Raw genomic sequence first — 27,427 nt, 5'->3', positions numbered from 1 at the left:
CTTGTTCCCACCAGGGCGGGGCTGAGAGAGAGACTATATTCCTGGGCACCATCCTCAGCCACCACACGTGGGCAGAGCCTCCCCCGGGGGTGCTGGCAGAGCTTCCCGGAACCGCCTCTGGGGAAACACAGCTGCTCAATGAGGGCGTGGCCGAGCTCAGAACCTTTCTGTCTTGGACTAGATTCTGTTTCATTTATTTCCTTCAGTGCTAAGCACATCGTGTCACAGGAATGCTTGTCAGCATTAGAAAAACTTACGTCTGAATGTTTACCCCTTTGGATCATTTCTTTTTTAAAAGAAGAGCGAGCGTGCAAAGAGCACGATTAAACGGAGCAACACAGGCCTAGACACCTTTCTAGGAGCCTCATGTGCCATGCGCTTTGCCGGAATAAAATCCATTCAGCGAGCCTCCCCTCCTCCTCCTGTTGTTTACTTGGCTTCAATACCACGTGACCCTCGGGCCCGGGAAACGCTGACCCTGAAGGGCCCCATCCTCCCGCGTGGGCTGCCTCTCCTGTCCCGGGCCTCGCACCGAGACCCCACACCGCTGGTGTCACGGACAGCAGCCGAAGGCAAGTGTCGCTTTGCCTTGTTGCCATTGTCATGATTATTTACACTCACGCAGACCCCCAGCGGGACCACACGCACGCTCACAGGGTGCAGCGGGGCCCGCAGCCCGGCCGTGCAGCAGGCGGCTGAGTGGCTGTGGACGCGGCGCTGATCTGGGGGAGGCGCCGATGAATATGCGATGAATATGCATCGCCCTGCCCTCATCTCCGGACAGAGATGATCGATACCGGGCCGGGGCTGCGTCCACCAGCGCACAGGAAGCTCCGGGGAGAGGCCGGGCCTCGCTCCCGCTCATGGTCACGGCCACGGACAAGGACGCGCCGGAGGCTTCCCCGCGGCCGTCCGGAGGGCCCTCATTATCCACGCGGATCACGATGATGAATGCCAGCTTGTCCTCGCCGCTGAGAACAGCCTGAGTGAAAGCCGTCCTGGCCTCCTGCTCTGACTGCAAGGGCTGGTTCCTTCTCTGTGTTCGCCTCGTTAATCCCCTAAATGGACCGATGGCTGCATTTCACGCTCAGGTTCGGGCGTCTGTGGTTGATCGCAGGCATGACTCTGCACTGAACCGAAGCCCCCAGCTCGGCTAGAACACGTGTCCTGCCGTCAGCATGTCCCACAGACGTGGCCACGGGGCCGGCTGGGGACGCGGAAAGCCACCCGCGCACCCACGAGCACCCCGGCTGCCTCGGAGGGGAGCGCCAGCTGGAAATGGATCTGTTCCTTCTGCAGGACCTCGCCGCACGCGTGCCTGTCCGGGAGTCCCAGAACCGCTCCAGCTGTGAGTTTGCAAGGCCTCAACCCAGGACCTGTGATTGTGAGCTCAGGACTTTAAGACCACGAAGCACTGCTCGGTTTGCCGAATGCCCAGTGGTCAGTTCCCAGCTGGGGAGACGGTGGGGATGGTAAGCTAACCCTGCCCAGGGGGGAGCGGCAGGTCTGGAGCCCCCGCTGAGTCAGGTGAGGGACTGGCCCCGCCTGTCCCCTACTCTCCTCCAGGCCTCCTGTGGAGGGGCAGTCACACCCGCTCTGCTGCCCCCTGCTGGCCGGGGGGGGGGGGGGCTGGGTGCACCTGTGCTGATGGGCCAGCCCTGCGGGAACCAGCGACACCCACTCATCATTGCCAGGATGCCATGGCCAGACAGCCCGTGGAGGAAAGGGACACTCCTCTGGCCGAGAGAATATGGGAGTGATTTCCTGCCTCTATTGGCGACACGAGTGGACAGAAGAAAGGCTGTCAGTCGGGGTTTCATTTTACCCCGTGGCAGGGAAGCACGCGGGCGGTGTGCGTGTCTCTCACCCCCTGCGAGCCCGGCTCTGACGGCTCAGAGACAGGTCCCAGACCCACCTCACATGAGAAGGGACTTCTCAAAGGTGATGGTTCCAATATTTCTCATCTCAAATGCGTGTCTCACCACCTCACGCCGACACGCCTCCCCTAAGGGGTGGGACGGGGGTCCTCTCTCCTTGACCCCGGGCTGACCTTTGTGACACTGGATCAGCAGGGGGCAGAGAAGTGAGGCTGTGTCACCTCTGAGGCCAAGGCTGTACACAGGCCCGCCCGTCCCCTGCTCCCAGGCCACGCAGGAAGTCTGGCCCACAGTCGACATCCACCTTGACCGTGGCTCAGGCCGCACCAGGCCCGGGGGTCAGGTCACCCCAGCCTCTGTCCTTCCAGACGAGGACCTGGGCGCCGGGGCCCGGGCAAGCCTCCCACCCTGGTGGCTCCAACTCAGTGCATTGCTCCTGCGTGTCACTCCCTGTGGGGTGGGCTACCCTGCACCAACGATTCTTCAGGATTCTGTTCAAGGAGAGGGAATTCAATGGCTCAGGTGACAGATTAAAGGGACAGTTCTTATTTTATTTTTTTTATGACAAGGAATATCCCATCAGGCACCCATATGGTAAGGCATGTTTATTTACTTAGCATGTGAATGGCCCGGCCGGCGATTTCTCTTTGCCTTGTCCAGAGCTGGTCCCCCCCCCCACTCCCCAGCAACTAATGTGTGGAGCAAGCAAATCCATGCCAGCAGAAATGAGTGCCATCTGCAGAGAGAGACAGAGAAACACAGAGACAGACAAAGGCAGAGACAGTGAGAGATAGGGAGATAGAGCTAGAGAGGATAGAGCTAGAGATGAGATGACAGAGATAGAGAGAGAGAGGAAAAGAGGGAGGGGGGGATACTTATTTTATGAATATTCACACCATTTTATTTGCCTCTTGCAATGCTCACCCTTTCGATTTTGTACCACGGCCAGTGTGGCACTTGGTATCTCTGATACCCAGCAGACCTGGTGACTTGTGATGTCCGTGGTCTGTCGGCGGCTGGGCACGGACTGGCCCCATTATGGTATGGCCCCATTATTGAGTGCAGACAGTCTGCCTTTAAATGGGCCACGTGTGTCCCACATCCTGCCACCATGGCTCCCGAGGCGGCCTCAGGACTCCTTCCCATGGTGGCGCCCGGCCATCTCCAAGGTTAGGCTGCACTTGCGCTGGTTTAACTCCCCGAACTTCGCTGCATTCAATCTCCCGGGACACCACCTCCGCACCCCCATCCCCCCTGCACCCGGTGATGGCACTAGTTACATTTCATTTGCATCGGCATTTGCAATAGGTTACATGTCAGACAGCAGAGGAGCGAGGCTGTGCTACCCCAGGGAAACCTACTGCTTATCTTTAAGGAGAGGTGCAGGTTTAATTAAGACATACACATCTAAGGTTCACCCCCGCAATTAGACGCCCGGCGTCTGCGATTGGCATGCACTAATTACGCTCTAATCAGCAAAGGCGCTGCCCCCCTGGGATGACTGCGTCGCCCACCCAATGACCGAAGCTCGTCCTGCCCGCCAGGCCTCGGGCCAGCGTGCCCTCGGCTCTCCGAGTTCACAGGGACATCAGAGGGCGGAGGGGCCAGGCCGTGCACGCGCCTACTGCGGAAGCCCTACTGCGTTAGCCAAGAAGGTCGAGTAACACGCACAGTTTATGTTGAGACGCTGCCATGTGCCAGCCCGCTGGGCTGTCTGACGCCGTTAGCTAACCTGGCACATCGTTCGCAGGGCTGCTTTCTGTCCCGGCTGGCGAACTTCCTTTGAAAAGTCTAACTTTCTGGGGATTCTGTTTGCTGTTATTTCTTAGATTTTATTACAGTAAAGGAAACGAACTCAGCCCCGCCCTAAGGTTCCGAATGCGGTGGGAGTACCGGCTGCAGCTGGACGGGCCGGCGGAAGAAGCAGGAGAAGGTAGGACACTCTTCCCGCCCCACCCGACATGCGGAAATGGCCCGGGGGCCTGCTGGGTCCAGGCCCCACGCCACCTGCCCCCGTGGACCGCAGCCCTGGGCGCGGGCTGCTCGTGGCTTCCGCGGGCAGAGCGGGGCGTTCAGGGTCAGCTCGCAGCAGCCTTTCAGGGGGAAAGACCACAGTGAGGACCCCTTGGCAGTTCCTGTCACGCGTCCTGAAAGGTCTGTCCCGCACGATCAACCCAACAGGGAAGGTCTGGACCGTGGAGAACGGCAGCACCGAACGCTTGTCCTCAGGACTGTGGAGGGGCCTGGGAGCTTTCTGCTCGAGCTTCTGCAAGGCCCCCCCCCCGCCCCCCCCCCCCCCCCCACACACAGAGCGACCTGCAGTGAAGCAGCCACACCGAGCCCATCACCCCCACCGGCAGAACCTGGAGTCCCCACTGTGGGACCAACTCCCCCGTTCTCCGCCCGGCCACCCAGCCCCGCCCCCACACGGCAGCCCCGCTTTCTGCTCTGAGTTACCACTGGTCACCCCGACCTGCGGGCTGCATGCTGGGCCCCGACTTCACCTGTCGCTTTGCCAGCCTATGTGGTCATGTCACCCTCCTCCTCCCTCCTTTTTCCTTCTCCCACAGGCCGTCCCCCCTGCAGCACGTTCTCCACTGCTAGCCGCAGAGTTTGTTTTCCTCTCTGATTCCGGAACCTTCCTTGGCGCCGATGTCAGAGGATTCCTTAGTGGGGTCGGGGCAGCCAGCAATGAGCTCCTCGGGTCAGCGGCCGCCGCCCTCGCCCTGCAGCCCGCGTCTTGCCTGGCCCCAGGCATGGAAAACACACTCATTAACGAGGTGTCCACTACGTAAGTGACCGGATGAGCAGTGTGCTTTGCATTTCATTCCGGGCAGCAAAATGGAAGTAGATTATGACCCCAAAATGTTAACTGTTAGCTAAACCCAGGTTGCAGACGGTGAATAATTCCTGGTATAATACCTACACTTTCCTTCATTTCTCAAAGTTCACATGACACCAATAATCAGGAAAAGCGGAGGATTGGCTTCCTAACCAGGCCGGCCAGCCAGTGACGCTGAGCACTCACCGGCGAGCGCCTTTCCCGCGGACGCCGTGCACACCACTAGTTCCTGTGTGAGTGTGCGAATGCGTGTAACACAAATTACCCCTGGGATTCCCATGCTTTGGTGTGTGTTTTGTTCATTTATTTTGGCCTAATTCATTAGCCTAAGTTTCCCATGCATTTCATAGCTGTAAATCTTGCCCATTTTGTTGGGAATAAATCTTTGCTATTATATACTCGACACTGATTAAAATGTATCCATCCTTTCTCTGCTTTTGGTAATAGCTCCCTTGCCCCACCCTTCTTCCCATAAAAACCTTCCACCTGTACACACCCCCCGCCCCTGCCCCCACACACAGGGCCCTTGTAGTTGCTGGGTGCATGATGCTCCATTCATGAATAAAGCCAATGAGACCCTGAGAGTTATTGGGTTGAATTTTGGGTTTTATCCAGTGAAATCTCATAAGCTCCTAAGGTGCTCAGTTCGCTTGTGTGGCCCTCTGTTTGAGCAGCCGTGGATATTCGACTCTAAGCTGAATTTGGTACCAACCCACCACGCTAAGAAATGACTCAACCACAGGTCATGTAACAGTCAACGACCCCAATGTCTGGGCTGCAGGGCTGGACCCTGACACCAGACGAGAAGAGGCCGGCAGTGACTCATGTGCCAGCTGCATACACCGAGTTACAGTTCTCACAGGAGAAAAACCCCGTCACGCCGTTAATTAGCCACATGCCCGCTTTAAAAACGTTGATGCCAGACGATAAACAACTCTTCAGCTCCTGTAAACATCTAAACCAGCGGTTCTCAACCTTCCTAACACCGCAACCCTTTAATACAGTTCCTCATGTTGTGGTGACCCCCAATTTCATTGTTACAAATTGAACATAATTAGAGCATAGTGATTAATCACAAAAACAATATGTAATTATATATGTGTTTTCCGATGGTCTTAGGCGACCCCTGTGAAAGGGTCATTCGACCCCCAAAGGGGTCGCGACCCACAGGTTGAGAACCTCTGATCTAAACAAAATCGCAATCACTGTAACTAATGTACAGCTTTGTTTCTCAGTAATTGGGTATAACAAACATTTTACTCATCTTATGGCATGGAATGCGAATATTAATCTCAGAGACATCATAGCACATTCTCAACTTAAAATCCTAAACGTCAACAAGGTCTTTCCTGTGCTAACCCACAAGAAATGTATTTCACAAGCGCTCCCCAGCGTCTGGCCGATTCCAGAATCACCCAAAATTAAAACACTGGGAAGTATTTCCACCGGATTTCCTCCCCGTCAGCAGAACCTCCCAATGTCAACGGGACACGCCTTACTTCAAGGATGGAGATCCCTATTGATTAGATCCTTCGAAAATATCGGCTAACGGAACTGATGAATCACACAGAACCCGCCATAGAATGCGACCATCACTCACTCCCTGGAAGTATAGCTCACTGTGCACACGGCCGGCCTTGGGAACACCAGTGACAAGAGTGTGAATGAAGGCAAGACAGCCTCTGCCTCCTGGCATGTCCACTGGAGAAGATATGACAGAAACCGTGATGGAGACGCCAGGACACTGGCAGGTAGACCCAAGTCCCTGAGTGAGGAGCGTGACAGCGGGGGGACCCCACAGTCCTCAGGGAAGGCCGCTGTGAGGAAGGGGCTGGAGCCCCTACACAGGGTCGGAGCATGAGCCTCTGGGAGCAGGGAGAGGGTTCCAGACAGAGGGGCAGGGGCTCAGGCCCGGGGAGGAGGACACGGGATGCAGGTCCTGGGGAGGAGGATGCAGGAGGCCTCCAGGCGCGGCCTGGCTGCGGGTGAGAAGGGCTTGGAGGATGGGAGGGACTTCTCAGGGCAGGTCCTGTGGGCGCTGCAGCTGTGTGACAAGCAGGGAGGGACTTCTCAGGGCAGGTCCTGTGGGCGCTGCAGCTGTGTGACAAGCAGGTGAGAAGCCATTCAAGGGGTTTGAGCAGAGGAGGGACGGGGTCTGACTTAGGTTCTGAGTTGGTCTCTCTGGGGGGTTGGAACAGCCGCCAAGAGGGAAGGGAGAGCGGGGTTGGGGCAGCTTGGCCCGGCTGGGGCCGGGTCAGGTTCTGGGAAGCCGTGAAGGGAGTGTGCGCAGGATTTGCTGATGGGGAGCATGTCTGCTGCCGAGAAAGAAGAGTCTGGGTGACCCGAGGTGCGCCTGGGTGACCCCGTGTGCAGGTGATGAGGCCTGAGGCAGAAGAAAGATGGAGCATTTGTGCTTGGACGCAGGAAGTGTGGTCGCCCAGCAGAAACCGGGGGAAGGCAGGGAGGCAGGCGGAGGGCTGATTGTGGGGTTCAGAGGAGAAGTCGAGTCTCTGGTGAGTACTTAATCAGTTACGAGCGGATGAGACTCCCTCGGAGGGAGTGTGGGTAGAGAAGATTGGGGGGAAGGGGACCTAGGACCCAGCCCTGGGGGAACCCCACCTTTAGACTGAGGCCTTAGAAATGACGCGAAACTGTGGTAGCACCCAATACCGCAGAGTATCCTACGACTGATCTTAAGAACGTAGCCGTCAGCAAAGTGAACTGGCCATCAATGGTGGCTTTGCCATATTGTTTATGTAAATCAAATACCTCAAACACACAGCATAAATGGATCCCACTGCACATTGTTAGCAGGGTTTACTATCCCTGCTACTACGGTCCCTATGAGGCTACTGTTAATTGGCGAGCATTCAGAGGTTCAATCCAACAATGACGGTGTTTCCGTCAAATCTAAGCTGCACCTTTCCCCGCATTTCACGCCTCTCACAGCGGGACGTGGCGCCCGGGGGATGGCGCCTTGCAGTTATAACTGGTGGCATTTCCCTTCTGAGATGCCCGTGGCAGCTTAGATCTGAGTAAATTATATGTATTTCTAAGTAGCAGCTCCTTTTCTGCCCCCGCTGAGGTAAGACTAGATGAGGTGGGGTCCCACACAGCTGCCGCCTGGGACGAGTGTCTATTGGGGTGAGGAGCCCCGTGACCCCAGGAAGGAGAGGGCAGTGGCAGGCGGCCAGAGGGCTGCCCTATTGGCAGGCTGGCTACCCCCCCCCCCCCCGCCCCACTCTGACCTGCAGGGACCTGAGCTGGGGAGGAAGGCAGACATGGCCTTACACTGCCCAGAGGCTGGCACTGGCTGCTCCTGCAGACATCTCCCCGGATTTTCACATCCCGAAGAGCAGCCACGGCTCCGTCCCTGCTCATCCCCAGAATTCAACAACCCCCCACGTGCAGCCTGTGCTCTATGATTTGTAACGATTTAACCCCCGCCCCCACTATCTGGGTGTCAGGACTGGCGCCCCGCCTGGAGATGGGCTGGTTGAAGGTGACTCTCTGGTGACCTCGCAGGAGGAGTGTTATCCCAGCGCCCAGCCCAACATCCTGGGCCGTCGCCATGGAAACGCAGAGGAGCACTCAGATCCTCGCGTGGAAACGGGAAAGCGCACATCAGGGGAACAGCACGCGTGGCATCTGCAGACAGGACAGTGTCCTGTGCGAGGACACCGGCAGCTTAATAACCTGCCGAGGAAGGCAGAGACAGCACGAGGCTGCAATTTACTCCTGGCGCGGGGGCAGCGAGGGTCACGGCGGAGGTACCCAGCAGCCAGAATTCACCTCCCTCCTCCCACAGCCCCTGCTCACGGCCCCTGCTCACCGCTCCCCTGCTCGCTGCCCCTCTGCTCTTTGTGTCCCTGCTCTGTGATGTTTCCAGCTCACACATCTAACTTGCTCTTCTCCTAACCCTCCCCCTGCATGAGGTCTGTGTGCCACAGTCCCTGCAAGAATGTCCTCAGGAATTAAAAAAAACCTCACCTTTTAAAAATGAAGCCATAAGACCCTTTGCATCCCCCTGAGGCCATTGGTGAAGAGGTGTGTGCCGCAGTGGAAACGGGGTGGGGGGGTAGGGGGGCAGGGGGAGCCCTGAAAGTGAACTGAAAATGCATTTGAAACACAGGGGCTGCAGTGGTCATGGGAAGTTGCCTGGGGGCAGGGCCGAGTCCCCCTCTCCTTGGGCACTGGGGCTATGTGCCCTCTGAGGAGAATTCTGAGTCTAAGCAGGTGGCGCCGAGAGTGACTATGGTCCCACACTCGCTTGCTCTCGGGGCTGCGGCATCTCTGAGACGGTGCCGGGGGCTCTCCGCGCGGATGGGGAGGAGCCACTGCCCAGGGGCGCTCGGCAGGGCGGTGGGAACAGGCCAGCAGCACCCGCAGAGCCACGTGGACACACACGGTCAGGGCGGCACCAACCAGTACCGGCTGGGGCAGCAACAGAAGCTGAGAGTGGGAGCTACTGGAATTTCCTGGAGTGTGAGGAGGTACCATCAGGGCACCCCAGAGTCCCTCAAACAAGGATTTTACATTCCTTCTATTATTAACATTTTATTTATTGATGTGCGAGACAGAGAGGAAGGGGAGACAGCCATGGAGAGGGGCGATGGTTGTATGTTCACAGCACATGCATCCCAGCGCGCCTGGCCCCGCGGCTGCTGGCGAGGCCCACAGGCCTGGCCCTAGGAGGTCCCCCTGCCTCTCCAGGGAGGCCCACGAGGCCTTAGCAGGGGATGCGCCAGGACAGCTACGTGTGACCCCTCGCAGCCTCGGGGACCTGCGCTCCCGCTGCAGGTCAGGATGTCCGAGGCCTCCCCCCTCTGCAGCCGGTGCGGGGTGCGGGTTCCCCTGGGCCGCCTGCCGTTTACAAGCAGCCCTTTCCCAGAAGCAACACTGTTTTAGCGTTTAGATTGGGAAGCAGCTCTTGTTGCCTGGGATAACGATCTCTAGGCACCGGCCTAGTTGGGGGAAATCCTAGGGAAGCAGCCTCCTTCTACATAACCTTTCTGATTGAGATGCAAATGCAATGACTGACGTGTCCCGCTGGGAAGGGGCCCCTCTCCTGCTGAGAGCGCTCAGCATTTGTGATGGTTCAGGCCCACGCCCAACTCCAGCAAAGGACAGGGAACACATCGGAGGAACAGCGCCATTCCCCACCGTGGGCTGGTTACCGCGCTCTCATAAGCAGCACATCAATCCGCACAGACCATCACTCAAAGCCGTTTTAAATCCTCACACCGCCAGGGGCACCCCCTTCCCGCCCCTGGTCCCCGGTGTCCTCCTGCGGCCCTTTGAGCCGCTGCCTGCGTGAAGGGTGCCTGCCCTTCCCCAGGGAAAAGGCGACACTTTGGTTAATGCACGGCGCGTGCGGCGGGCGCGAGGAGAGTGTAAGTGGCCGCGCTAGTGGACAGCGCGGCGGTCAGCAGCCTGGGAGGAAAGGGCAGTCCGCCTCTCGGACCCTTTCCCCTGTGGAGGGAGCAGGCTGTCGTCCACCCCACCGCAGGGTTCGGGGCGCCTGCTCCGGCTCAGAGACGCCCTGAAAGGGTTTTGTTTTCTTGTTGGGAAAAATAAAAGGGACCAGCAGCTTCCTTGTGGAAATTTATAAAATTTAAGAAATGGAGATTTTAATGAAACTGGAGAAAACTCGCAAAGTGAAAAAATTAAAGCGCGATGTTTTAAAATTTATCTGCAAACGCCTTTCAGGCACGTGGTGCGTGTCCGTCAAGGGCACTTAAAGATGAGCGTGCGCTTGTGGTCACAATGCCAACGGCGTTCCCTCGCCAGCAGCCGCGGATTTACACACTTGGAGGATCTCCTAGTGACCACGGAAAGTGTTAGGTAAGATCGCGTAAGTGTGCCATCAACACTGTTTACCTTTTTTCAATTGCGACTCTTAGAGTCAAATCTTTTGCTTTTTTCTAATTATCTCTGAAAGTATTGTTTAGGAAATACTTCTATTTCAACTAGAGGCCCGGTGCACAAAATTCGTGCACTCAGGGGTGGGGGGAATTTCCCAGCCTGGCCTGTGCCCTCTCACAGTACGGGAGCCCCGCAATTGATCTCCCCTAAGAGGTAGCCCCTGCCCACCCATCCAGGGCTCCTTGGTGGATTGCCCCAAAGAGGTAGGCCAGAGCCGGGGGTCCTGCCCCAGCGCACGGAGCCACCAGGACCCACCCCCGAGGCTCCGTGGGGAGCCGCCGGGACCCCCGGCATTGCCGCGCGGAGCCGCTGGGACTGCCTCCAAGCCGTACACGCAGTGTCAAGTCCCTGCCCACCCGCAGGCAGCCTCCTGGTGATGGTTACCGCGTGAGGGCATCACGGTGTGAGGGCGTGATGACCACATACGATTTTATTAGTATAGATGGTTACTAGGGGCGATACACTTAAAATGACATATGATTTCCTAAAATGCTAGTTTATATACTTATATTTAAAATTGGACACTCAGGTGACCTTTATCTACATTTTGGTTCAAAATGTGGTATTTGATGTCTCACTGACCACGTCCTCCATGGAGGACTCACTGGGCTGTCAGGTCCTGGCCGAGGCCCCGCTGCGTTAGGACCAGCCTCTGCCCTCGGGCGCCCAATCCCATGGGAGGCAGGCACTTGCGGCAGGATGACGGCCTCGTCCCGTCTGTTCACCAGAACTTCCTCTCCTCCCGTCCAAAGTGGCAGCCGAGGCCTCGCACCTGCCCCGAGGGCCTTCTGCTGCCAGGCCGGAGGGAGCCTGCCGAAAAGACGTGGCCCCGGGACCCAGGCAAGAGCCCCTGTTCTCCTGCGGAGGCATCCCCGAAATGGCTTCACCAAGAGCGTTCTCAGCCCCATAAGCTCCTGCAGGCCTTTGCAGATGAGAAGACTGGACATTTCAAAAAGATACACGTGATTCATTGATGAGCTTCAAATCTGCCACCACCGGAGTTCGGCGTGGCCTGGCTGCTGCGCCCAGCTCTTTTCCTTCAGGGGTTCCAACCGTGCAGGCCGTGGGGATCGCACGCTAGGGGTGGGGGGCAAGCAGCAGTGGGTGAGACACACGGACACGCCTGTGCTCCAAGGGTCTACATTTTAAAAAAATATATTTTTATTGATTTCAGAGAGAAAGGGAGAGGGAGAGAGTTAGGAACATCAGTGATGAGAGAGAATCATGCACGCCCCTTACTGATGGTGGAGCCTGCAACCTGGGCATGTGCCCTGACCGGGATCGAACCAGGGACTTCTTGGTGCACTGGCTGATGCAACCACTGCGCCACACTGGCTGGGCACAGGGCCTGCATGTTTGCGGGTGAAACAGTCGATGAAGGAGTGAATGCAAACCCACCGCATTGCTGCCCTTTCCTGCTCGGCTGCCCACCTGGGCTCTGAGGGCTGTGGACACAGTGTCTGGAGTGCCAGGGTCTGAGGCCCAGACACCATGGACAGCGGCCTCGGAGGCCGCACAGCGCTCCCCTCAAGGCACAGAGCTCCCCAGGAGGCACAGAGCTCCCCCCAAGGCACAGAGCTCCCCTCAAGGCACAGAGCTCCCCTCAAGGCACAGAGCTCCCCTCAAGGCATGGAGGCGGCACAGTTTCAGCTCCGGCTTCCAGGGAAGCAGCCCGGCCCATGGTCGCCAATTCACCGGAGATGCGGCTGCAGAGAGGCTGAGATCGCCGAGGGAGACAGCTTATTGCCTTCCAGCTTCATTTCTCTTAGTGCAAAGACGATGGGGTACTCCGTTCTCAGTCGGAGGAAAACCGACTAGTAATTCAGCGCTCGCCGCTGTACACGCAGGGCTCTGCGCCCCGCGGAGGCCTCCCTGGAGCTCTCACACTGCCTTACTGTTTGCCTGCATCGGAGAGGGAACGAAATCGCCCACACGAAGGGGGGCCCAATGCCTGCTCCCCCGGGCTGGCCCACAGTGACTGCCCTGACATCGGCGTTAATCAGCTGCTTCTCCGATGCTCACTCCGCGCGCCACCTCCTTCCACGGCCGCGCCTCCATTTCCCAGCGAGTGACCTGCACACGCCTTTGCCTCAGCTCAGCCGCCACAATCCCACAGCCCCTCGGAAGGGAAAGGTCGCGTTTACGTGTCTGACTGCTCGGCTCCCTGTAGGGCTGTCTAAACCGCTGCTTAATGAAAGCTATCATTTCCGATGCTGGGAAATCACCGGGTCCTTGCAAACAGTGGGGCGCCTGCTCCCCGTCCCAGCAGGCACCGAGCCTCCTGGGCTAACGCATTCCCCGGCTCACCTGCTACTTGTCCTCTATATTTTTTAAAAAAATATAGTTTCATTGATTTCAGAGAGGAAGGGAGAGGGAGAGAGAGATCAGTGATGAGAGAGAATCACTGATCAGCTGCCTCCTGCACGCCCCACACTAGGGATCGAGCCCGCAACCCGGGCCTGTGCCCTGACTGGGAATCGAGTGCTGACCTCCTGGTTCCTAGGTCCACACTCAGCCCCTGAGCCACATTGGCCTGGCTCACTATGTATTTTCAAATGAAGTTAGCTTTAGCATTCCTGGTCATTTATTTTGTCCTTGATTTTAAATATAATGTAGTTCTGTTGACAAAAAAAAATGTTTTTCTGATAATAAAAATAGGTGCTAAATCTTTAGAACTTGAAAAACACATCAACATATAAAGAAAATGCTTTTTTTAAAAAAAACAACCCAGCAAATATGGAAGGAAAACCGGTCCTAGCGATTTCTGAAAATCAATGATGTACAATGCCGTTTTGAATGTGTCTTTCTCAGAACAATACCAACACAGATTTTTTAAAAAGATAGGATTCTTATTTTCTTCTTAATTATCTAAAAAATAAAATAAAAATCATGGTTTATTTTTTTCTGTCGGGGCGTAATATTTTATCTTACTAGGTTTCATTTCACGGGAAAATATATGTAACATTACACAGAGGGTATAATATACAGGGTGGGGCAAAAGTAGGATTACAGTTGTTGATATGGAGAATAACCTTATAATTAATAAATAATAATGCAAAAACAGAGTCTGTGTGTCGTGCACTCACAGCTGGACACCTGCTTTTGCCCCACGCTGTATGTCACGTGATGGTGTAACACAGGCGACCGAATAATGAAATTGGCAGGCTTTGCGGCACCTTCTGTTTCAAATTCTTAGGCAAAATACACTCCGCATTGCCTGTCTCTGGTGGAAGATGCACCTAATTATGAGGAACAACAGGGGCTGTGGGGGCTGCGGCCGCAGGGCTCAGAATCACCTTAAAGTGCGTATGAGAAACGCTTCCATTTCTTTACAGTAAGCGGGCATCGCGAATAGCTCGAGCGTTCCCAAGTGGAATCGTCACTGAGCCGCGGCTGGCAGGTTTTCTAGGCCAGACTTAACTTTTTGGGAATTCTTACGAACTTACTCGTAACTAGTGCACAGCTACTAGTATTGCATGGTGTGTGGCCAACTCCTCACGTTTCAAGTGGATACATACCGGCCTCATCTGCGCACTCGGTGCATAGAAGTGGCCCCCAGCCCTTCTGCAGGGACAGCGTTTCCCGTGCATCACAGCGAGAGCAGCCTCCGGCGCTGAGCTGCCCCCTCGAGAACCAGGAGTCCTTGCCCCTCAGGGAAGGACATCCCCCAAGACAGAAAGGGAAAAGGAAAGAACAAACCCAAACACCCCCTCCCCAAACCAACCACTGGGCTACCTGGCACATTCTAAACACGGTGCTTAGAAAGAGGCCGGTCCCTCTAAGGCTCCCAGGCACGGAAAGCGGAGCGTCTCCGCCTTAAACAGCACCAGGACTCCGGGGATCAGAGGCCTTTCCGTGGCCGGCTCTCACCAGCTTGTTGGTTCCATGCTTATCGCTTGTAACATTGGGCTAGGGCAGCGGTTCTCAACCTGTGGGTCGCGACCCCTGTGGCGGTCGAAGGACACTTTCACAGGGGTCGCCTAAGACCATCCTGCATGTCAGATATTTACATGACGATTCATCACAGTAGCAACATTACAGCTATGAAGTAGCCACGAAAATAGTTTTATGGTTGGGTCACAGCACGAGGAGCTGTATTTAAAGGGCCAGAAGGTGGAGAACCACTGGGTTAGGGTGTCAGTTTTTTTAAAAGAGCTCCTGACTACGGGCGATGACGTAACCAGGTCACAGCAGACCCAGCTCTAATGAATCCGCCTTCAGAAAAATCAAAACAGCGAGGCACTTACGAGATGCACTTCACACCCCTTCGCCCTTTTTCTTCTAATTGGGGTAAAACGCACACAGCAGCCGTGCCCTTTGTTATTTTAAAAGCAATTAGCATATTGCACCAGTGTTATGCTGCGAACCAATGCTGTGCTTCTGCCTGTGAGTCAAGTCACTGCGAACGTTGGTGGTTTTTATGGAGGAATTTTAACTGTAGAAAGGATGGCATGCTGCCTCCCCTTAACACAGACCTTCCCGGCGTCACGCTTGTCCCTCACATCCAGTGACCAAGAAGGCGGAGAACTGGGGGCCCACGGCCTTTCCCACCCCCCGTGGATTTCCACGTCCTTGGATTTGGCTGTGACATTTCACCCCCTGCGGGTGCTCTGCGTGGGGCTGGACGCCCTGGCGGCCACTTTGGGGGAGAGACTCGCGGGCAGTGAGAGCCCCTCGGGATGCCCTGTAGGCCGCCCGCCCCTCCTGCCGCCGGCGCCCGCGCACCTGTCCTGGCCGTGACGGGCCACAGGGGAACGCAGGGTGACAGGCACCGGGCGGAGCAGCAGCGCCTCGCCCCTGCGGGCGGCGTTCCCGTGGCTCGTCCGTTCTCTGCTTACACAGCAGCGGACGCTCAAACCACCGGGCAGGGGAAGGTCTAGGTGTTACCTGCAATGATTAGGAAAGATAAGAAACGGTATCTTTAGAAAAGCTACAGGGAAAACGGCAGACATTGCCACGTGTTTGTCCTCGGCCTTCCGGGGTGTCACGCCTGCTTGCTAGTGCTGTACACGCGCTGGTAGCCACCCAGAGCACCAGGGGCAGCGCGGGTCTCAAAATACTGACTCCCGCCTCCGGTTAATTCCCGGGGGGTGGGGGTGTGGGTGCTGCGCTACCTGCTTAAAAGCAACCCTGGAAGGCGGTTCCGTTAGTCACCTACTTTCATGTCAGCAATAACACGGAAGTGGCCAGCGTAGTGACTCTATGGTCATAAGAGAAAGATGGGGATTGATTCTGAGGGGTCATCCCCGCAGCAGGCGATCAGGTACCTCCCGGTCGTGCGTTAGGGACACGCCCGTGCGGCGAGGAGCGAGAGAGAGCCAGAATCACTAGACAAGGGGCCCCGGGGAGTTAATGCCAAATCCTTCTCGGCGAGGGGAGCTCCGCGCTTGGGGATTTAGGCGCCATACGGGCCGCACACGGGCATCTGGCGGCTCCGGCGGCTCTGCCTCCAAGCGCTACTTTTACATTTTCAACAGAACAAATACGCTAAACAGGTGCTCGCAAATGTCACTCCGAACAGCAGTCGCTTAATTAGCATGGACAGTCGCCGTGCTGAGTAGGATTGCTGGAATATGAGTGGAATCGGGATATTTCACATGTGGGATGTTTATCTATGTGTGTAGGTGGTTTTGAGTTTAGTGAGAATTTGGTCCTCTCGCGCTTGCTGCAGTCAGTCCCAGTTTCAGGATCTCACGCTCCGCAGTGCGACGCCGCAGTCCTGTAGCCGCCGGCTGCAGCTTTTTATTTTATTTTTTTTCCGAGGCAAGGGCTCTCCTGCAGGATTCGAACTAACAAACCAGAAAAGAGTCCGCTGGATACCGACCTTTACGCTTATAGATTAGAAGTCCTCCTTCAAAGCTCACACTCTTCTCTGAACGTCTAATCTTAGAAAATGGTCAAATGAACACTCCACAGTTCATTTCGGGAATCCTGTGCCCTCCTTCAGTGGCAGAATATTTGTAAGGTGCCTAGAATGGTGCCTAACATTTGTAATAAAAAGAGTATGTTTCAAGCTATAAATAGGATTGTTCCAAATAATATGGAAAATTCTATTAATAGGCTGTTCAGTGAAAAAATATGAAATTGTGCATAGAGCATACATGAACTATATTTTTAAAAGTTTATAAATTAAAAAAATTTAATTTATAAATTAATGTCTGATGGTAAAACCTAGGTGACATTTGTTTTTTATTCTACTCTGGTATTTTTATATTTTTCTTTTATGGAATTATATAAATTTGAAATAAATTAAATATTCCAAATATTATAAGTAATATTATTTTCATGTCCCAATTACTTAGGTTTGTTGAACATTTTTTAGAGTAAAAAAGAGAAAAACAATATAAAATCGGAGAATTCTGTGGGTTGCTCCTGGATTGGGAAGTGCACCATCTGACCATTCTTTCAATAAACACTAAGCTAAATTTTCAAGCGAAGTGTACTGACAACAGCAGCTCCGTCCAAAGAGCTTGTCCTGTGTTTTAGTTTTACGAACGGATCATCTCGTTCACCCTTTAGAACTTCCTTGGAGGCAGATGATAGTTTCGCTGTGAAGGAACAACGAGGTCTCTGAGGGATGTAGTGAATGTCCCAAGTGCACGGGGAAGGGCTGGGGTCGGTCTGCGGAGCCCACTCAGCCAGGGATGCTGCACCCCTCCCCCGCCACCCCTCCCCCCTCGCCCGCCCCGCCCCCCCCTCCACAGCCCACGGCCGGCCCATCTCTGCCCTCAACAAAGTGATCACGCTGAAGCTGTGCCTTCCAGAACGTTCAGAGAGAACGTAAACGCCGCATGTCTGCACCATCCAACGCGGCACACCAGCCCTGGTGGCTCCTGTCCACAGCGATGGATTTTAAGTTTTACGCAATGAACTAATTTACACTTTTATTTAAATGGCTAAGTGGCTACACTATTGGGCAACACGGTTCTAAAGCTGAGACAGATAGAAAGTGGCATTTATAAACCCACATTCTAAGGGCCAATCATATGTTTCAAAAATGAAACGGTAACCCCAGTCGTCGTGGGAAGGGTGATGGTGGCTACGGCGGCGACGTGTGTAAACCGCCAGCTGGAAATAAGCAATTCTCCCAGCCGGCCGGCTGCTTCCTCAGCGGCCCCCGCTGTAAGGCGCCACGCGGGCACCCGCCCCTGGTGGACACGGGGACGCCGCCCGGAGTAAGCCCTTGGGGAAATTCTAACCTCGCTCTAAGCGCACTAACGCTACATTTTAAAAGTAGGATTGCGGGCCAGTGAGGCATTTGTTTCGATTAATATTAAATCACAACAATCATCTGAATAAAGAGCAGAGACTAGAAAATCCTTCACATGAGAAGCCAAATACTTCCCTGTTATGTCTAAGAAAATTATTGTATTTGATTTGCTCTCTTCATCAAATGTCAAAGTTTCGTCTAAAATGATCTCAGGAGGAAAAGCTCTAAGACGATGTTCACGGATGAACAGAAATCACTCTACAAACACAAATTGCCAAGATAGCCTGAATCTCCTTGGGACAAAGTGCTATATAATAAACGATCTTGTACAGAAGCAAATAGAGGCGGAAAGTTACTCTTTCTGAGTGAGCAGCCGTCCCGCGGCGCAGCCAGGACTCCGCGGAGATGATGAGACCCCCGTCAGCATCCGGGTGGACCCCCTGGTTAAACGGTCCCCATGACTCAGGGCGGCCCAGGCTCGAATGCTGCGTTTACATGGATTTTCAACTAAAGGGGACACGTACTGAGATGATTCAAATCACAACACTTGCAAGAAAGACAGGAAATAACTTCCCATAAAAATTTGCCAGTTGTTCAATTCCTTCATCCTTAAAAAAAAAGACAAACAAAACCCACACACACAACCTAGGTCAGTGGCCGGCAAACTACGGCTCACGAGTCACATGCGGCTCGTTGGCCCCTTGAGTGTGGCCACGAAGTTTCAATCGCACTGTACGTGCACGCCCGCACGTGGCATTTTGTGGAAGAGCCACACTCAGGGGGCCGCAGTTTGCCAACCACTGACCTAGATAATCTTATTTCACCTTTAAAATTAAAATAAGAGCTATGTATCTTGGCTCCTCATATTTAATATACTCCACTTCAGCCTAAGAATATAGATGGTGTGTGTGTGCACACGTGTGCATGTGTGTGTCCAGTTTTAGGAGAACTGAAGCACCCGGGAACGATTTCTCACCCAGGCTCTGCCTGCGGCTCTGCCTGCGGCTCTGCCTGCGGCTCTGCCTGCAGCTCTGCCTGCGGCTCTAACCACAGGCCACTTCTGAGTGCTGCTCCAGGTGAGCCTGCCAACAGGCCGAGCCCGCTGCTGGCCACCTGGCTCCATCTGCCTGAGTCAGAACAAGAAATAGGACATATCGCTCTCTCTTCACCCCTCTTTCTATCTATCTGTCTATCTCTCCCCCACTATATCTATCTATCTATCTATCTATCTATCTATCATCTATCTATCTATCATCTATCTCTGTCTCTCTTTCTTGGCAGGACTTTTCTCATCCGGCAATAGGCCTGCAGAAAATATACTTCTATTTCCCATTGATTAAAGCAGATACAAGATGGGAACTTTCCAAAAACCTATCATTCGGGACACTTAAAAAAATAGACTCAGGAAAAGGTAGTCAATTCCTGTGCCTCTCCCTGTCTTGTCTGTTTAGATGGGAGAAATGAGAACGTAGACGGCAGAAAATTTAGAAGGTGAAGCGTAGCAATCAAATCAGCGTCACAGCAGCAGAGAACAGATGCTGAGGGTGAGCGTCACTTGGCAGTGAGCTTCGGATGTGGGCCTAGGTGAATGGATTTCATGTGACAAACAACATGGAGTCACCATGGATACCTGAAATGACTGTGACAATAAGGTCGCTGGTGACTACATCATTCTAATAGAACCGATAGGATGAGTCAGGGGACTTGGGGGAGGGCCTTGGTTAGGGTGCTGTCACACTGCTCCTGGATCACAGTGTCTTGGCTCTTAATATTTGAAGAGCATCTATGAAAACTTTCCAGCAAGGACTGAAATTCATTCTTACGATGCAGTCAATAATTCCCCTGAAAATCTGCCAACTGTTCAATCCTTCATCCTTTAGGGCATTTACGGCGTCCTTCTACGACATTTCTGAAATGTGTCCATTCAGATTCTCCAAGAACTGTGGAATGACTGCAAGCTTACGATTTCCCTACAATTAATTCCATTTCTCATCAGGACTAATTCGAAGGTTTGTTCTCATTCGGACTATAACTCAGTTCCTACTGGGTTTACTTCCTTGTGGATCCAGGTTCTTCCAGGAGAAACAGCACAGAGAGCTCCCTCCTCCTTCCCTTGCTCGGACTTCCGAAATCTCAGGATGAACACCACAGGCTCTCCCAGGCCTCCAGCAGAGCCACTCCTCTGCAGACTAACCTTACACCCATCCCAGCTCCTCCCAGGCCCGGCCGCCCACCCCCAGCCCGCTCCCCGCATCTGCGCACACGGGCTTGCAGGGCAGGCATCCATCAGATCACGGCCACGTGAGGCCCCGACCACTGGGAAGAGAACACAAGGCCAGCTTCTCGCTCGCCTCACACCCACCAACTACTGCGCGGAGGAGCGCGCTGCGGGGACATGAGCTCGGCTGTCAGATGCCCGTGGGGAAGCAGGGGTGCCCGTGGGGTTGGCTGTGGCTCTGAAACACACGCCCGTGCTCCTATCTCTGAAACCGGCACCTGTACATTTGGTGGCTCTCACGAGGCAGTCAACTCCCGAGCGCCCCCGTGTCTCTGCGGGCAGGACGGCGGTGCTTAGTTGCCCCCCCATGTCTGTTGGCCCGTCATAGGCACCGGGACCACACGCCCTGCCCTGGGGCGCCGGAGGCTTCGGGCCGCGCTGCGAGCCGGTGCCCTGTTCGGTGCACAAGGCAGGGTCCTGGCACGAAGACGCACTCACCGGAGGTTGGCCGCTTCTGCCTCCGGCAGGTGGAGGGGCTCTGGGACAACAACACACCGCGCCCCATACACAGAAACAGATCATCTTTGTGGGACCAGAGGCCGGGGTGAGGGCAGGGGCTGGAGGAAGGTGGTCAGAAGGTACCAGCTTCCAGTGGTAAGAGGGTCAGTGCTGGGGCGTGATGGCGTGTGGTGGCCACAGTTCACAGGCTGTGTGATGGGTGTGGCTGTTGTTAGGACAGTAAACCCTAGGAGTCCTCCTCACATGAAAACAATGTTCTTTTGCTGCTTTTTAAAAATTGTAGCCACGTGAGCTGCATGCTGACTGAACTGCTGTGGCAGTCACTCACACCCCCGCGAGGCAGACCATCACTCTGCACACCCGGACCTCACAGTGATGCCTGCCAGTTTCCTCCCAACAAAACCGGGAAAGACTGAGGCTGCCACAGAGCGTTGAATCCATCACCAGGGACCCTGTAGATTTGGCAAGGTTTCTCATTTTTTAAAAATATCAATTGTTGTTGTTGTTTTAATTAAAGAAGAAACGACAGTACAACATGATTTTGAGTGCCCGTCTTAAAGCTCGACCCACAGCGCAGTGCCATGCTCACCCGTCACGGTGACGCACGCTTCGGCCTGGCCACCACTGGGGCAGGGGCTAAGGTTTAACAAAGGAAATCATGTTTCAGGTTTTTTTATGTGTAGACAACAAGGTGGAAGCTAAAATTGACATATTTTTATGTAAAGTTTTTCAATTCTTTGTTTTTTAATAAAGTTTGGAAAGCAAAAAAGAAAAAAATGTGATTTTGGCTTCACTGTGTGTGTGTTGAATAAAATTAAGGACTTTAGCTGAGAAAGTATAAAATGGAGATATCCCTTGAGATAGGACTGATTTGTAAAAGTCCACTTCATTAGAATCTACACTGTGGAGTAGAGTGAAGTATTTTCTTCAGAATTCACTTTTACGGATTTAGAATATGTGAATATATGTTAGGATAATAGAGTTTTCTACAGGAACAGCAATGCATGGCTAATGTCTCCCTTAGTGCCAATATTCCAGCCATAGCCAGCTCTCCTGGCTAAAACTGGAAAGGCAAATACACACAGAGGGCACTAAAATTCTAAAACGAAGCAGTGGTTTTGTACTTGTTGTTGGAAAATAAATTTTAAAAAGGCCCTGGACCAGTCTTGCATGTGGCACAGTGATACTAGATTGGGGGGGGGGGGGACCAGAGAGATAAACCAAAGAACTTATATACTTACATGCATAGCCCAGTGGTCGGCAAACTGCGGCTCGCGAGCCACATGCGGCTCTTTGGCCCCTTGAGTGTGGCTCTTCCACAAAATACTGACTTCTGCACATGGGCCACGAAGTTTCAACTGCACGTACGTGTGTGCCCGCACGTGGTATTTTGTGGAAGAGCCACACTCAAGGGGCCAAAGAGCCACATGTGGCTCGTGAGCCGCAGTTTGCCGACCACGGGCATAGCCCATGGGCATGGCAATATAGGTTAGTGAAGACCTGGGGGTGTGTGTGTAGGGGCTGGGAGGAGGGGGGGAGGGGGGAAATGGGAGAGATCTGTAACACTATCAACAATAAAAAATATGTTTAAAATTAAAACTTAAAAAATAATAATGCTAGAAAACTTGCGTGGATGTTACTTCCAGGAGAGCGGTGCCGAGCGGTGGCTCCGGGTGCCCAGGGCCTGGGGTCTGCCCTGAACGCCCGCACTGCCACCCACCCACCGGATGTGCTGCCTCCTCAGTGTGCCTGCCTCCCCAGGTCCAGGGTCCCCCTCACTCAGGGGGCGGGGAAAAGCTCAGAGACGTAAAACTCACTGCCCCCCAAGTACGTTTCTTCTGCGTGGCAGTGGCGGGCGCCGGGGCTCTGGGCTTCCACATATTAAGTGAAATGCCTTTCCCGCTCTCAGGCTCTCGGCTAGAGATGAAATGGAAAGTTTGGAAAGGGTCAGAAAAAGACGTTGGGAGTACGCGGTCTGCAAGCTATTTCTTTCCGCTCAAAATGACGGGGAAGGAATCTGTTCAAAGCACCCAACGAACCTTCCGGACTGAAAGAAAGAACGCCGCCCCTTCTTTCACAGCCTGGGCCACCTCCTCCGGGCCGGGCAGGCCTCCTGCGCCCTCCCGGTCCCGGTTAAACCTTAGCGTCTCCTCCCTGCCACCCACCGGAGAGAAATCTCTCTTCTGATTATGCAGAAAATTGGGGGAAACACGGGAGAGCTCAGATCCCTGTAACGCCACCAGCACACAACCACCACAGTGAGCGTTTGGTGAGTAGATTATTTACATAATTGGGTTCATAAAGTATGTGTTGTTTTGCAACATTGTTTCAGTTAATATATCATTAACCACTTACCTAAGGTGAGGGTTTGGGCAGCTGCAGAACGCTCATCACAACAGGGCAACAGAACCCAGTTAACTGTAAACAACGCTCTCTCAATAATAGTGAACACAATTCTAGTCACATATCTGGCCATTTTCTTAGGACAAAGTCCTAATTACATATAGGGTATTCCCAAAATGTATACACACACTTTGAATCATTATAAAGGCCGTGTTTATTAAAATAAATTTTATTTTCAAAACTGAGCTGTCAGCTGCTAAAGTGTGTATGCACCTTTGGGGGGACGCCCGGCATTCTCTGGTCCAATTGTATGAACATCTGGACTGTGAACAAAGGTCCCGAGGACGAAAGGTTCTGTCTGACTTAGACATGCCAGCAGCCCACGTCTCGGAAATTCCAAGACAGTGGCCGGGTAAGGTCAGCCCAGGTGTCCAGGCCCTAGACGGACGGAAGGACGAACTTGGGAAGAATCGCAGCGAGAGTGACATCACGGGGTGCCTGGTACAGCGAGGGGCCGGTTACCTGCGGAGATTCATCAGCTGAACAGCTGGTGGGTTCACGGACGACATGCAGAAACGATTTGCTAAAGGGACAGGCGGGGAGGAGCCCTCATCTGTGAGGGCGCGAGTAACACAGACAACGCCATGTCCACAGGACGTCCCTGCGGCCGCGGTGCCCGCTGTGGCTCTGGCCGCCTGCTTTGCAGGTGACAGTGTCGTTGGATAACGGTGCACAGGGCCTGTGGGGCTCTGGGGAGACTGAGGCCCAGCCCAGGGCAGGACCCCCAACCCCAGGCTGCGCAGGAAGGTGAGTTACCTACACTCTTCACGTCCTCGGCCAGAACACACAGCAGGTTCCTCTGCTGCCGGGTGGAGTGAGGGGCAAATGAGATCATGGTGGCCACGACCTGCAGGACTGCGGGCCCCTGGGCTGCGATCCCCGCAGCAGGTCCCGCAGCAGCTGAGTTCTCACGTGAAAAGCTCCACAGGATGGACGGCGTCACAGGCGGTGCCCACCCCCCGCGTGGCCTGGGCGGGAGGCGGAGGCGGGAAGGCAGCCCCTGGCTTCCCTCCAGGCACCTGCACATCAGGGTCCCTGCTTCGAGGCGCTCCCTCCCAGGGGCACGGCAGTAACATTCCGCTCCCTCCCCGCCATGGAAGTACGTTTATTCTGAGTGAAAACGGCTCCCAGGTACATTCCGAGATGTGCCATTTCTGGAAACCGTTTGCTGTTGAAAACTCGGAGGCCCAGGCAGGCGGGCGGAGAGACGTGCGCGCTGGGAGGGCCCCGCCCTCGGTGCGGGAGGCGCCCCCCACAGCAGGCACCTGTGTCCCAGGCGCACGGCAGGTGCTCGGTAAGCGCACGTGTCCCTTTTAGTCCTTTTTCTACGGACGGACCCAGGGGGTCATCTTGACCTTGAACCCAAGAATGACCCCTGACAGTGTCCTTGGGAGCCTGCTGGTCAGACAGGCATCAGTATCGCCAACGACCCGCTACTCAACAGATCCCAGTCCGTTTCCAAAACTGTGCTATTCACCAGAGCAGAAACGCCACGCCGCAGAAACTCGACTTAAAAAGCAAAAATAAAGACGCCAATGAGACGGAAGCACCACGTGATTCCCGATCAGAACCCACAGCTCATTTTTCCCCCTGGAAATGAAAACAACATTCAAGCTTCTGTACTTTAGTGAAGCTCTGCCCACCCCAAGGCGGTTCTGCCAACGGAGTGACGCCACCCCCCGGGCTGAAAGCCGCGACTTCTGTCCCGGGCGGGCATCCTGCTCAGTCAGAGCGAGGAGCAGCTCCCTCTGGCCTCCCCCCCCTCCCCCAGCACGGCCTTCAGTGGCTCCGTGACCTTCCCGTGGATCCGAGGAGGGAGGAGAGGGAGGCAGGGAGAGGCGACTGCAGACGGCCATGGGTGCCACCCCACCGCCGAGCCTGCTCTCCTGTGGGAAAGGCAGGCGGGGGCCGAGCTCAGGCCGCAGCTGTCCCATCACCGCGCACAAGCGCATGCCTTTCCGCCATCCTCCCGAGGACCCGACCTCTCTGCCCTCCTGACTCCGCAAGTCACGGATGATCCCCGTTACAGATAACAGGGCCCGGGGTGCTCCCTGGGGGGGGGGGGCGGGGGGGTGCTTTTACATAAGAGGATGGAGGGGAGGAGCCCTAAGTGGAGAGGTGTGCAAGCGCTGGACGGCTGGGACCATAAACACGACCCGACTGACTGGTTGGCGCTGCGTCCTTGGTTTTCTCATTGGATCGCTCACCGTGGCCCCCGGGTTGATGCATCCCTGCAAAGGGAGGGCGAGCCCGGTCCTTTCCGACCCGTATTCATCTTGAACAATTTAACACGCGGGCTCGGACCCAGACTCTGTGACTTTGATAAAGGAAGCCAGTAATTTCCCACGGGACCAGCTGACACTGTAACTCACGAAGACCCAGAAGGTCTGGCTTTCCTTCACTTCTGTAGGATCTGGCTTATTTATGGCTATGTGTTACTAAACAGTGTTTCCTAAATAGCCAGAGATTTTAGAAAGAAAAAAAAATCTGCACCTCAACAAATGATCCTGGACACGGCACTTCGTTAGGTGCGAAACGTAAAGACTGTCAGATAACTGGCTGCGGGGACGGGGCGATCCAGAGGCAGAAGCTGATGGCCCCCGTTTGCTGCTCCGACGGGAACCCCGGAGCGAGGACTCCTGGTTTGACAGGCTGGGCACCGGCTACCAGGCGGTGGGGAGGGGCCCTTGGCAGCTTGGAAAACGTACATCTGCGTAAACTCCTCCTGGGTCTGGAGCAGCAGGTGCAGCTAAGAGAATCAATTCTTTTCCTACCAAAATGCAAGAAGAAATGCAATTTCACAGACACGGACGTTTTAATCACAGGAACTTCGTGCTTCCCGATGCGGGGCCAATGCTAGCAGCCCTCTCTGTGGCGAATATATATCTATATATTCTAATCCTCATGTGAGGGTATGTTTTTACTGATTTTTAGAGAAAGGAAGAGAGAGAGAAACATCGATGTGAGAGAGCAACATCGACCGGTTGCCTCCCAGTATTTACTCTGACTGACCGGGCATCGAACCTGCAACCAGGCTGTAGTGTGTGTGTTCGTGCGGGACAACGATAAACCGCCAAGCCACCGGCCGGGCTCTCTGCTCATCTTGCTTCTCCATCTGCTTTGCTTTTTCCAAGAAGATCCACCCACCTGGGCCAGGCCTGTCCCTCTAAACCCGGGTGAGGGGTCCCGCCAGACCGGCGCACCCCTGCCCCGGCTGACGGCAAGTGGGCCTTCCACCCCCGCTACCTGCCATCACAGAGTGTAGGTCGGGGCGACCGGAACGCACGTTTTCTGTGCGGATGTCTTGGAAATGCGTTACCAATATTGTCTTAAACCATCATAAAAGTAACAGATGCTCACGGTTACAACAAATGAACAAAGGGAAAAGGCCGGGCTTTCTCCAAGCGTGCCTTTGTTTGCCTCTTGGTGGGGGTTCTTTGGAGGCTTTTGAACCCAGCAATCCCTCAGGGGGTTGGGGGGGGGGCACACCTGCCCCATGGGGATGACACCCAGGCTCGGGAAGCAGGAGTGAAGGTCTCAGGAGATCCCAGCTACCCCATTCTTCACAGGGTGAGCAGGCCAAGCCAGGCAGGCAGCCAATAGCAGGGCAATGTTTTGTGCAATAAAAAATGCGCCAAAATATGCGCAGTGGTGTACGGCGACCACACCCCCTCACACCCGTCCCCCAGAACAGGAACTCGGAGCCTGGAGCCACGGGCACCAAGCTGACGGGTCCCACTCGGTGCGCACCTGGCGACGGGCAGTGCGCCTCGGCCGCTGAAGTGGCTGCAACACTCAGAGATGGTGAGGATGAACGAGACAGACAGAAGGAATTAACCAGCCACGACAACCACTTCCGCTGTCCAACTCTTTCCACGAAACACCATCTACTTTGCTGTTGTAACTCTCAAATTCAACGGAGACGCGGTATCACCGATCTTTAGTTAATAAGACTTAATAATCACCCATGGCAGCTTTTGTATGCTTCCATATGTCCGGCTCATCCCCCCGACAACGCCAGAGCCACACGGTAGCACCAGATGGAAGCCAAGGCTTCACATGAAAACTGAGGCTGACACAGAATTGGGGTGGGGGTGGGGGGCACTTTCACAGAAAAGCTATAGATAGAATTCTTCTTTCCTAATAATTTAAAAAATGACACATCCACTCTGCATGTGTGTGTAAAGTAATAATCAAATCAATTGTGTTTTTAAGTGAAACCATTATTTGGTTATTATAGGTTGAAAAATTTCTCTGGGTAGAAGAATAACCAATTTATTATTATTCATTTTTAATTTATTTTTGAATCCTTACCTGAGGACATATGTTTTTTTTTTTTTTTAAATGATGTTTTTAGAGAGAGAGGCAGGGAGAGAAAGAGAGAGAGAGAGAGACATCAATGTGAGAGAGAAACATCGCTGTGAGAAGAACAC

General features: G+C 54.3%; 1 protein-coding gene and 1 long non-coding RNA gene across 4 annotated transcripts in view; one reads left to right on the top strand and one right to left on the bottom strand.

Moving 5' to 3' along the window:
- The window catches only part of PRKN (parkin RBR E3 ubiquitin protein ligase), a 530,440-nt gene that overhangs the window by 111,591 nt on the left and 391,422 nt on the right, over positions 1-27,427 (bottom strand). The window lies entirely within an intron of this gene.
- Positions 105-5,115, top strand: LOC118660196. Its single transcript, XR_004968837.1, has 4 exons — positions 105-1,472; positions 3,707-3,810; positions 4,448-4,668; positions 4,825-5,115. It is a non-coding gene; the product is annotated as an uncharacterized LOC118660196 (long non-coding RNA).

The sequence above is a fragment of the Myotis myotis genome, unplaced genomic scaffold (genome assembly GCF_014108235.1).
Source record: "Myotis myotis isolate mMyoMyo1 unplaced genomic scaffold, mMyoMyo1.p scaffold_m19_p_7, whole genome shotgun sequence".
Taxonomy (NCBI): Eukaryota; Metazoa; Chordata; class Mammalia; order Chiroptera; family Vespertilionidae; genus Myotis; species Myotis myotis.
The sequence above is the reverse complement of the archived record's forward strand: the minus strand, read 5'-3'. Positions and strand labels throughout refer to the sequence as shown.